This window comes from Mesocricetus auratus, unplaced genomic scaffold (assembly GCF_017639785.1).
Source record: "Mesocricetus auratus isolate SY011 unplaced genomic scaffold, BCM_Maur_2.0 Super-Scaffold_100676, whole genome shotgun sequence".
NCBI classification, from domain to species: domain Eukaryota; kingdom Metazoa; phylum Chordata; class Mammalia; order Rodentia; family Cricetidae; genus Mesocricetus; species Mesocricetus auratus.
The window spans coordinates 5,564,299-5,576,450 of NW_024429266.1; positions in this window are offsets into that span (position 1 = coordinate 5,564,299).

Below are 12,152 nucleotides of genomic sequence, written 5' to 3' on the forward strand. Positions count from 1 at the left end.
TGCTCACACGTGAACAAAGATGATTCTGGCATTACCACGGTCTCCAAGCAGGTTAGCCAAATGCATATATCTTCCTTATGATGACAGTGTATGTGCCAAGTAAACATGGCCTTGCTCCTGTCAGCACTGAACTAAGAGCCTTCAATGTGCCAATCACTAAAGATATAAAACCACTCAGGAGACAGAGAGATGCATGGTGGGAAGTCTAGAAGCCTTCATTGGTTCCTAAGAGACAGATCTGAGTCTGAACTATGGAAACAGACTGGCAAGCCTTCTTGCCTGATCACTGAATTCTATGCCCGTACCCCACACGGTGGCAGGAGAGTACTGACTTTCAGAAGTTGTCCTCTGACCTCCACATGTTCATCATAGCATGCACTCACCTGTACATACTCATCTCACATGCACACACATAACACACACAACACACACACAACACATGCACGCACACACTTACACACACAAACCAGACACATACTCACAACCCCCCACACTACACACACACAGACACACACACCATGCATACACACTCACACCACACACGTACACACACCACACACGTACACACACATACACCATACCACACATGCACACACACACTTAGACACACATGAACCACACACACATACTCACAACCCCCCACACTACACACACACAGACACACACACCATGCATACACACTCACACCACACACGTACACACACACACCACACACGTACACACACATACACCATACCACACATGCACACACACACTTAGACACACATGAACCACACACACATACTCACAACCCCCACACTACACACACACAGACACACACACCATGCATACACACTCACACCACACATACACCACACACACCACACACGTACACACACATACACCATACCACACATGCACACACACACTTAGACACACATGAACCACACACACATACTCACAACCCCCCACACTACACACACACAGACACACACACCATGCATACACACTCACACCACACATACACCACACACACCACACACGTACACACACATACACCATACCACACATGCACACACACACTTAGACACACATGAACCACACACACATACTCACAACCCCCACACACTACACACACACACACACACACACACACACACACACACACACACTCATATACCAAACATAAAACTGAAATTGAACCGTGGGATGGAGACTGGGGCATCCCAGTGCCTTCAGCTGAGGCTAGGAAGGTGAAGAGAAGAGGTTGCCAAGACTGACGTGTGGATTAAAGATGCCTGGGGAGTCGCCAAAGCAAAACCCTCTTGCGGTGGGCGCTGTGTTCATTGTTTTGCTCACACGTGGACAAATTCCCGACAATGGGAACTTAGAAGAAGATGGATTTGCTTTCTGTCATGCTCACAACAGAGAGTGTAAATCATCATGTCAGAAAAAGCACACTGTGGCAAACAGCATTGGGTTGTGGCAGCAGGAGCAGGAGGGTGCTTGCTCACAGCTCCACAGACAGGAAGCAGGACCAGGCTACGGCCTTCCAGGCCTGCCTTCCCAGTGACCCACTTCCTCCAGTGGGGTGTTGCCTCCTAACCCTCTTCCAACAGCACTACGAGCTGGGGACTATGTGTTCAAATACACGTGAGCCCGTGGAGGGCATTTCACCTCCAAACACTCACTGGCAGCTGGAGCACTCACACGAGTCCAGGTCAGGGAGAGCGCGAAGAAGGATGGATGCGTGAATCCCTGAGGAGCTCTTCATGTGAATGGTGATCCCTTGAAGCCAATAGAGCTGATAGTTTAAAAAAGGAGGAGTGAGGAGTTGGGAATTTGGTTCAGCAGTAGAGTGCTTGCTTGGGACACACACAAGGCCCTGGTTTAATTACCAGAATATATAGACAGATAATTTATTTTTGAAAAGGGCTGGTGAAATCGCTCAACAGGTAAGGGGGCTTGCACCCAAGCCTGACAATCTACATGTCCAGTCCCCAGGACATGTGGCAGAAGGGAAGAACAAGTTCCTGCTGTCTTCCCCTCCGTACACATGCTGTAACAAGTGCATACCCACACATACACTGCATAAATAGTTAAATGTAACATCAGCGGAATGACAGATTAGAACAAACATTCTAAATATGAGCCCACTGTGTGGCTCAGGCATAGGTCTACTTCATAGCAAGTCTAAAACCCTCTCATAGGACCAGGGGGAAGATCATGTTCAACTCCTAAGTAAGCATCATGCATGGTCTGGCATGGTGGTATGTGTTATTGTGAAGAGTATTTATGATCAGCAAAGTGTGTGTATTATGTGTATGTGTGTGTACATTTGTTCCTGCGTGTGTGTGTGTGTGTGAAGGAGAGAGAGAGAGAGAGAGAGAGAGAGAGAGAGAGAGAGAGAGAGAGAGAGGTTTCACTGGCCCAGTCTACAGCATTTGGTGCTGTTAATATAATATTAACACACACAAAGGCTCTCTCTCTCTCTCTCTCTCTCTCTCTCTCTCTCTCTCTCTCTCTCTCTCTCTCTCTCTCTCTCTCTCTCTCTCTCTCTCTCTCTCTCTCCCAGGCTCCCAGGATATCTTCCTTGAAAGATGGAACTGCCATGAACTTAGTAGTGCATGCAACCAGAAAGCCAGCAACGACAAAGTAACAGCAGTGTAGACTCTTGCTTCTTGAGCAAAATTGACATGGATGCCACTAGCTGCTCTGAGTGCCACGGGGACAATCAGATCCACCCCTAGCACAGCTCTGCAAATGGGAAACTTCCCTTATGGGAGGTTAACCAGCTCCAGTCCCACCCCAGTGCGGATGCTCCAAAGACAATAACTGACGTAAGGCTAATAAAAGACAGAGCCCTTTGCCTTCGCATGGGTAGGTTCCACTGGACCACAGACTTCTCTGTAGCCCTTCTGCCCCCTCTTTTCTTACGCCCTTTCTCCTGATGCACATCTATAAACCTCACATTTGCCCGAATTCTGGCCTTGTAGACACTGAATGCTGGGTCTGAAGTGACAAAAAAGCATTCAACACTTTTTAAATAGGAAACTGATTACTCTGATCTGTCTCTCAGTTTCTGAGCAGTCAAAAGGAAATATTTATCAGTGGCTTAGAGCTCACAAGCAGGGGTGAGAAAGTGTATCTAGGTCCTAAGAAGGAAGCCAGATGGAAGACAGTGTCCCAGGAACACAGGCATTAGCAGGCCTCATGCAGGTAACATTCATGGTTGGGAACTACCCACAGTAACCCTCGAAAAATACTTCAGTGGGTTATATTAAAGTATTTATGGCACATTTAAGCTGAGTGGGGCCATTTCTTCTCGTTTGTCAATAAGGATCAAGTGCACATGTTCATGGGCTCTGCCTTTGTAAAGGTCAGAATTTCCCTAGTTGTGGGTTTTTCATTATCATTTGATAGATTTTAAATAGTTGAAAACAGTAATACAGTTTTGTTCTTTGAGAATATCATACAAGCATACGCAATATTTTGATCATATTCCCCCACACCTCCCCATTACCTCCCTTTTCCACTTTCCACTGACTCCTAGCTTCATATCCTCATTTAAAAAAAATAATAACCCATTGAGTCAAATTTGTTCTGCTTGTATCCACCTAGGGAGAGAGTATCCACCAGAGCATGGATGACCTACCAGGATCTGCTCTGTTTGAATAAAAACCATAAATATGGGGTTTTATTTGTGGTTAGCTCCTCAGGTGGGGATTAGAATGTTGACCGGCTTAAATCTGTTCAGGCAACAGAGTGACTGTGAGTTCCCAAGTGTGTCAGCAGTCTTCCAAATTGAGAAGATGCAGCTTCCACTGCTTCTTCCTGGCCACAAACTCTTGCAATCGTCTGCTTCACTTCCCTTTCCACAAGGCCCTGAGCCTCGTGGGGAGGAGTATCACATATTTGTGTTTTGTGTTTCTAGAAGAAAACCACAAAGTTTTGCAACTGTCACTAGAGAAGCATCCCCCATTCTTCCAGCTCTATTCTGTTGAAAAGCAGTATATATGTGGAGGTAGAAATAGCTCCCTAAGTGTTCATCCATGCATGGTGTGTGTGTGTGTGTGTGTGTGTGTGTGTGTGTGTGTGTGTGTGTTAGTCACCCTCCTAAGTGTTCATTCATAGTGTGGGGGGGTTATAAGAATGGAGAGCAGAAGTTGCATAGTGTTTTTCTTTGATATTTGAACAAGATACACAGACACACTACAACAAAGTGAAGACAGATTGACCAACTTTCTAGACTGAGTACATGGATGAGAGGTACTCAGTTTCATCTTCATCACTGAGGTCAGTCGAGTTAAGACACAGCCGGTGTGGTTTTGCCATGAGTTGCATGTCGGCTGGAAGATTTAAGTTTCTTCTTAGCTTACACGTTTCAGAGGTAGTTGGGAAGTGAAGCACTCTGGGTAAAGCGTTCGCAGACAGCCAAGTCAACGAAGCTCAGAAACAAGTTTGCTGTGATTGGAGCAAGAGTGATTGATAACTAAATGCAGACAAGTGTAAGGAACTGTAGATTGACATTTAACTAAGTCAGTTTCTAAGCCTGGGTGTTCTCTGGTTCCTCGGAGGGAATTTGGCACCAGAGAACGCCCAGGCTCCTGCCTACTAACCACCTATTAGTATTCCCAATTGTCAAAAGCAAAAAATGCTCCCAGATGTTGCCGGACATCTTCAGTGGGGCAAAATCAACTGTGTATTCTGTAGTTAAGTATTTCAGTGATGCCACAAGAAAATAGTGAATACCTAATTCTGCAAAAATGGTTGAGAGATTCTTGCAAAGCACAGACCATTGCTTGAGCTCTGGTCCACAGGGAAGACTCGGTGAACCAGGAGAGTGAAACTGATACACAAGGGATGTTGACTCTGCTGCCTGTGGTTCCCTTAGAGTTGACCTAAAAGTGCTACCCCAGAGTCTTGTTGGGCAGGACTGTGGCTTTGGAACCAGTGGAATAAGAGTGCTCCACAAGTCACCATGGCTTGAAATCTGTGCACTGCCTTGCCTGTGGGCAACTTTAATATCCAAGAGAAGTGGTCAGAGAGCGACATACCCTCTTCTTGCCCTGGGCTGTTAGTTATGGATTTGAGAGGCAGTGTCCTATGAACAACTAACCAGCAGTTAGTTGTGAATTTAAGGGGCAAGCGTCCTAGGAATACATGTCCCCGTATACCTGCTGGATTGTGTAAATGTTCTCTGAGCCTTTTCCCATGTGGTTCTCTGAGGAAGTCAGCTGTTATGGTGGAGTATCCCTGGAAAAGTCTCAAATGCATCTAAATTCAAGTAGCGATTTCCTTCAGCAAAGCGAGGCCCTTGAAGTTTTAGCAGAGGGAGAGAGAACCCATTTCGTATTAATTTATGGATGCTTTCCCCATGATAGGGCTGGGCTGTGGAAAAGCTGAAATATTACAGCCATCCCTTTTATAGCCTAGCTACAGAACATGATTAGCATTTCAATAAGGGGCACTCATTTTCGTGAATTATTTTGACGAAGTCTTCTCAGCAGAAAGATATTTATTTCAGGAGATTCTGGTAAGATATCCTGTGCAGCCATCACCTCTGCACACTGCAAGAACTACACAGAGGCTCAGAGTGTGGGCAGGTTTTACCAGGACACCCACGTTCCCCAGGAGGGCCGCAAGGAGTGTCTGCTGGGTGGCCACTTTGGAACTGTTCAGCAGGGACAGATCCATGTCCTCACTGACGTGACTGTAAAGTGCTGACATTCCATGCCAGCTTGTTCCCAAAGGTGCTTCATGGGTCGTCACCCTCAAGGTGTTTTGTGATTTGAATTTTTTAAAACAATTTGCTTCTTAAATACCATAAATAATTCAGTGGATTACAGTTCACTGCTGCAATGAAACACCATAACCAGGGGAACTTACCGAAGGAAGGATTTATTTTGGCATACGGTCCCAGATGGAGAGGCCGTAATGACAGGGGAGGCTCAGCAACAAGTGGTCAGGGCAGGAAGTTGAGAGACACAGACAGAGCACAGACAGAGAGTGAATTGGATATGGAGTGAGGCTATGAATTCTCAAGGCCCACCCCCTGTGACTTATTTCTGCAAGGCCCCTCCTCCCAAAGGTCCCATAACCTCCACAAACAGAACCACTATGCAGGAACCAAGGGTTCACATACATGAGACGGTGGGGACATTTTTCATCCAAAGACCCCCCGACCGAGCAAGCTAACAATTAGGAGCAACATGAAGACTGTTAGTTAATTTTCCCCAAGATGCAGTTAACTTATAACAGACCCCCTGGGGATCGAGAGACTTGGCTGAGTGGTGTGACTCTGAGACTTAATGGGTGTGTGGTGTGACTCTGAGACTTAATGGGTTTGTGGTGAAGCTCTTGACCACCATATTAAGGCTTGCCTGAGCGCAAGAGTATGCCCCAAAGATGGTGTTCCATGTGTCTGTGGAAAGGAGGCCTAAGTGAACCTATCTCTTTACATGTCTGAGGAGCCTCATAGCGTGGCAATGAGCAAACAGAGAGCCACAGGACTATCTATATTTTATATTTATTATCACACATAGCCAATTTCACTTAAGATGTATTTATTAAAAGTGAACCATGAGGTCAAGCTATATTCAAAGGCAAGAAGTTGACATTCAATGCAAACTGTTAAATACTTGTGCTATATAAAGTAGCATCTGGGGCTATTTCCATATCTAGGAAAAATCACATTTGATTTTAGATGCTGATACAAATAAAATTATTTTGATATATCACTAGTTAGATAACTGATAACCCTCCTCCATTCCTTAAAAATGCAAATCTTGCAAAAAAGAAAGAAAGCTGACTATCGGAAAAATAGGATACATTTGTTCCTCATAAATAAAATATGTTCCACCATGCTAAATACTCAAACATGCCTAGAATAACTAGTTGTTTTGTTACCAGGAAGTATGTTTACAGAGGAATACTATTTTTAACGTCTATAATCTCATTTTTCAATATGAAAATGATAGCTGTATTCTCGGTCCTACGAGAAATTGGGAGAGACCGAGACACACCTGCAGTTTAAATTATAACAAGGCTTTGTAAACCCAACTAGCTGACACCACTCTTCCATTTCTAGGTGAGCGTGAAATTCAGAAAGAATAAGGACACCTGGCTGAGCCCAGATTGGATGGGGTTGCTGGCTTGCGTAGCTGGCTTGGGTAGGGCACAGTGGGAGTGACAGAAAATGTCCCTATTTGTAAAGAGCAACCTCTACTTCATGGGCACAGGATGGAAATTTCTGAAGTTTACTTCACGTGTTTGCTCTAAATAATTAAAAAGAGGTGTGGGAGAATATGGGTAGCTTATTAAAACCCGTGTAATAGCATTGTAGAAGACAGAATCATTAATTCTTATGCATGGCAAGCATTCTACCACCAAGTTTTTTACCCAGACACTACACATTATTTTAAAGACTAGAAATTTCTCAACAGATAAATCCAATGTGTCTCACATACCACGTCACATCAAAGAATTATGAGTTATTAACTCACAACTCATTATCCCCCAATCCCTCATTCTTATTTATTTGGAAAACAAGATGAAGATGTCATTTTACTGGAGGGACAGAGCACTAAGTACAAAGATAAATGGCATTTAAAACCTATGATATTGGGCTACAGAGATGGCTCAGCAGTTAAGAATGTTTGCTGCTCTTGCAGAAGACCCGAGTTCCGTACTCAGCCCCCTCTTTCGGGGGCTCGCAGGCACCTGTAGCTCCTGCTCCAAGGGATGCAGTGCTCTCTTTTGGACTCCTGGGGCACCTGTAATCACTCATACATAATCAAAATAGTAAAGTATCTATCAAAATATAATATCAAAATAATGAAGAATCTGCTATCAGTTTTGAAATCGCAATTACCAGCTTTTAAGTGGAATTTCATTTGGAGACATACAATAGGAGCACAGATCATCAGAAATATGTGTCAGCCCATGGAGTGACAAAGACCCTGCCGGAGGAAGGGCTCACTGGCCTTAAGGCTCGCAGAGGACTGCGAGGAGGAGGCCGTGGGTATGACGCCATCAGCAATGACCATGCCGTTTTGACATCAGGAGAGAGCAAGCCTTGTTTGAATCCTCTTGATTCCTCCCCTCTTTCCCTCCTCCATATCCACGGGTCATGTCGGCCAGTGAGTGTGTCTCTAAACTAGATAATGTGTCCCTTTCTTGGTTCCCCAAGACACACTGATTGAAGCAGGTAGGTAAGAGACTTACTTGGGGGCAATACTTGAATTAACAGCACAGACCCGCCCCCACAAAGTACCATAAGACAATTGGCTTCAAGCAAGTTCTCTCTCACAGTTCTGAAATCTTCGTGTCTGAATCACGGTGGCAGGGCCACAGTGGTGGTTGGTGTTGATTGTCAAACTTGGCAGACTCTAGAATAGCCTGGGAGAAGGGCCGCTGGGCGTGCCTGTGAGGGATTGCCTTAGTTATGTTAATAGAGATGAGGAGACCCTTCCACGGTGGGTGGGACCACAGTGACCTAGGCTGGACACTTAGATGATGCAGAGAAAGAGAGCTGTCATGATGACCTGTACCTTGAACTGTGAGCCCGAATAAGCCCTTTCTCCCTTAGCTCGCCTCAGCCAGGGGATTTTACTGTAGCAGAGGGAAAGGAACTCGGGCAGTCTTGCTTCCTGCACAGCCTCTATGGAAGGTCTTATCTCTTCCAGTGCCAAAAGCCTCGGGAATTCCATCAGAACTCTGAGATCTGATTGTCTCTTCACGTAGCCTTTTTCCAGCTCTGTTCCCAAATTTCCTTCCCACTGTAAGGACAGCAGTTATCCTGGATTATGGTCCCAAACTAATGGTGTTATATTAATTTTCATTATAGCTCCAATCTCCAAATAAGGTTGCATTTGCAGGTAACTGAGGTTTAGAACATCAAACATATATTTCTGCAAGATACACTTCAGTTGATCACAAGACTTGTAACATAGAGGGCAAGAGGAGTTTCCACAGAAACTCCTCATGTCACAGTCTAAATTAGACACACCCAGGAAGGAGAAAATGAAAGGAGAGGCAGGAAGCATTGCAGATGGCAACAGCTGAGAGTTATGTCCAGGCTGGTGAGGGCTCTAAAGCCAGAATTTACCAATAAATGGGCCGTGGGTGAAGTAAAGAGGGAAAGGCCTGGTTGTACCAGCCCCACCACATCCAATGTGAGCTTGTGGAAGCATGGCCTGAGTGGAAGCTGGGATGGTCAGTCGGTGTGCTCCCTAAGAAGTCTATAAGAGGGGGATCTGAGCAGAGCATGGTCTACCTCCCACATATCCAGACGTAACTCCCTGTGGTTCTTGCCTCTTTAATCCACTATTCATGTTAGGTTCCCCTCAAGGAGGTCCATGTCTTTCTTGAAGAAATGGTTCTAACATTTATTCCTGGAGGTACCAAATTCCTACTAATATGGATTGTTGCTTGTGTCCAATCCTGGTTAGGTTTGTGATAGTGTCAGGTGACATACCAAAAAGTCACCTGAGTTCCACAGTATTTCATTGCTCCACTACATAACAGTGATGCTATCATTCTCTTGCTTATTAAGTACATTGTCATCGCCACAATGCTGTCTCCTGTTCTTTCCTGCTAGACCTTGAAACTACAAAGTTCAAAGTGCCCGAATGCCAAGCAAAGCTTGATGGAATACTTCTAGTACACACGTAAGAGCATGTATGACCTCTACTTTGGGAGCTGGGGTATGCAACGCGCACAAGGCTTTCCAATGAGACATGTGACATGATAGAAAATAGAGCCATGTTTCCCATCTTTTGGTTCCTGGATTCATATATCCTTCTGATTAGGGTACAGTGCCATGCAGAGGTCTTGATTAATGCATATCATCCATCTAGTTGGACAACATCTCATTCTTGAAAAATAATACTCCCAAAGTAGCCATATTTTCAGTATTTTAAAGACAGATATAAAGTCAGCTGTGTCTGAATTTCAGGGCATGTTGTATAAGTGGGTCCCAGTGTAAGTGTAGCAGCAGAGATGGAAAGGGAGTTGGGAGCCAAGGAATAGCATGAGTCACTGTAAGCATAGCAGCTCACAGCCCTGCTCCAGGGAAAGGCTTCCCCAGTGCATAGTGTAGCAACTCTGCTCTGGTCGTGTCTGATCCAACAGACTTGTCTGCTTTGTGCTTGAAGGGAGGAGTGTGCATTGAGGAAAGAAACGGACTAGAGACAAGAGACAGGTAAGGAGGGCATCCAGTAAATACTGTGATCAGCCCCAAGTTTCTTTCTCCAAGTTCTTAAATACCACAATCAAAAAGGTATGAAGGCAAAAGACTTCCTTACCATGATGCAAGGAACAAACAAATGTAATTAATTACCTCCTTAGCACCCAAAACAACAAGTCACCCCAGGGAAAGTATTACAACTCTCTACTCCACTCTGGAAAAGTTGTTATAGCTGGGCTCTGCTCCTGAGAAAATGTCATAACGCTCAACAAACCTCACTCAAGAAATGTATTGGAAAGGAAAAATCCAGGAGGATGGCTGCCTCTAGGGTGAAGCAGCAGTAACTGATCAGGGTACAGAGCTTATGTAGAGTTTCTGGGGCGGGGAGTGGTTGGGAGGCAGAGCTTTCCAGGGTGGCTTGGGATTGGTGGGTTTTTGTAACCTGATTCTGGAGCAAGCTCAGGGTAGGTGGGCTTTTGTACTCCTGCATCTCAGGGATTAGTGGGGTTTCAAGCACTGGTCCTGGGGTCAAGTCAGGATCAGGGTGTTTCTCCTTGGCCCCTTTTACCCTATAACCTGAGTCATGAGCACAGGCCACTCCCACATCTCCTCTCTGTGAGGTGCATCCTTTGGTTAATGGCATGGTACTGAGCATTGCTTCAGAGAGAATGCTACTTGTTGAGGATTTGGATGTACCGAAGTCAGATCTATACTCAGAAGACATCTAGTTGGCCATATTTCTGGTGTTTGGGGAATGACATGGAAGGATACTAATCTAATCAGCCTGAATCTGAGTGAGTAACTGGATTTCATGGAGGATCCTGCTATGTCTCACTCCGAAGCAGATATAGTTAAACAGGCCACTTCAAAGTGGGAATGCATTCATTTAAAAGTGGGGAGAGGGGCTGAAGAGATGGCTCAGTGATAAAGCTATTGTTCCTGCAGAGAATCTGGGTTCGATTCGCAGCACCCCATTAGGCAGCTTACAACCACCTTTAACTCCAGTTATGAGCGAATCCTACTTTCTAAGGCCTTGTACCTGTGTGGTCCACATAAACACATACAGGAACACATACATACATGTAACCAAAATCAACTTAAAAAGTAGGAGACCTCAATCAAGCTGCTGTTGTTCAACAGGCGTTGTCTGACCCCTCCACACTCACAGTCTAATAGACTCATGACCTGGAAGGAAAGATATGGATACAAAGATTCTTCAGCTAAAATGAGTGAGCCATTAGTAAACAGAGTTCTATTGGTCACCTATGCCCTCACTCTTAGACAACCCCAGACTTGCCCACTCTCATTTTGGCTGTACCTTCATCCTAATGCCAGATAGATTCATGTCTGACCCTCTGTAACTAGAAGTGAATCTGTGCCAAAGAGAGTGCTTTGTTATGACCTAAGGGGAGAACTATGATAAAAATTGAAAACTTCACTGCAGCTACTTTTGAGACACCCTGAGTCTGTGGTTCTTTGATTTTCATTCTGTGTACAAGTTGTCATGAAATATTAATTATGACTTCAATGAAAGGATCATGGTACCACAGGCAAGAGGTTGTCACTGTGGCACAATGCAGAGATGAAAGTTGGAAGGACGTCTCCTCCTTAAAGCGATATCACATGTAAAAGAACACACACAGCACAGGCGCCTCGCTTTCTCTTGAAATTTTCATTGCATTTGAGGGAGGGAGGGAGGGAGGGAGGGAGGGAGGGAGGGAGGGAGGGAGGGAGGGAGGGAGGGAGGGAGGGAGAATGGCCACATTGCATGTGTGGAGGAGAGAACAGCTTAATCAGAGTCAGTTTTCTCCCACAGGGTGGATTCCGGAGATGGCCTTTTCCTGCTGAACCAAAGGTCCCTACCTAAGCACACTCACTTTGTTTCCATCCTTTTGTGTGATGTCTCTGCAATCCTTTGTAGGGTTTTGCTTGTGCTACTAAGAAGCATTCCTTCACGGAGGCCAATTAGACTTGTTACTTTGTT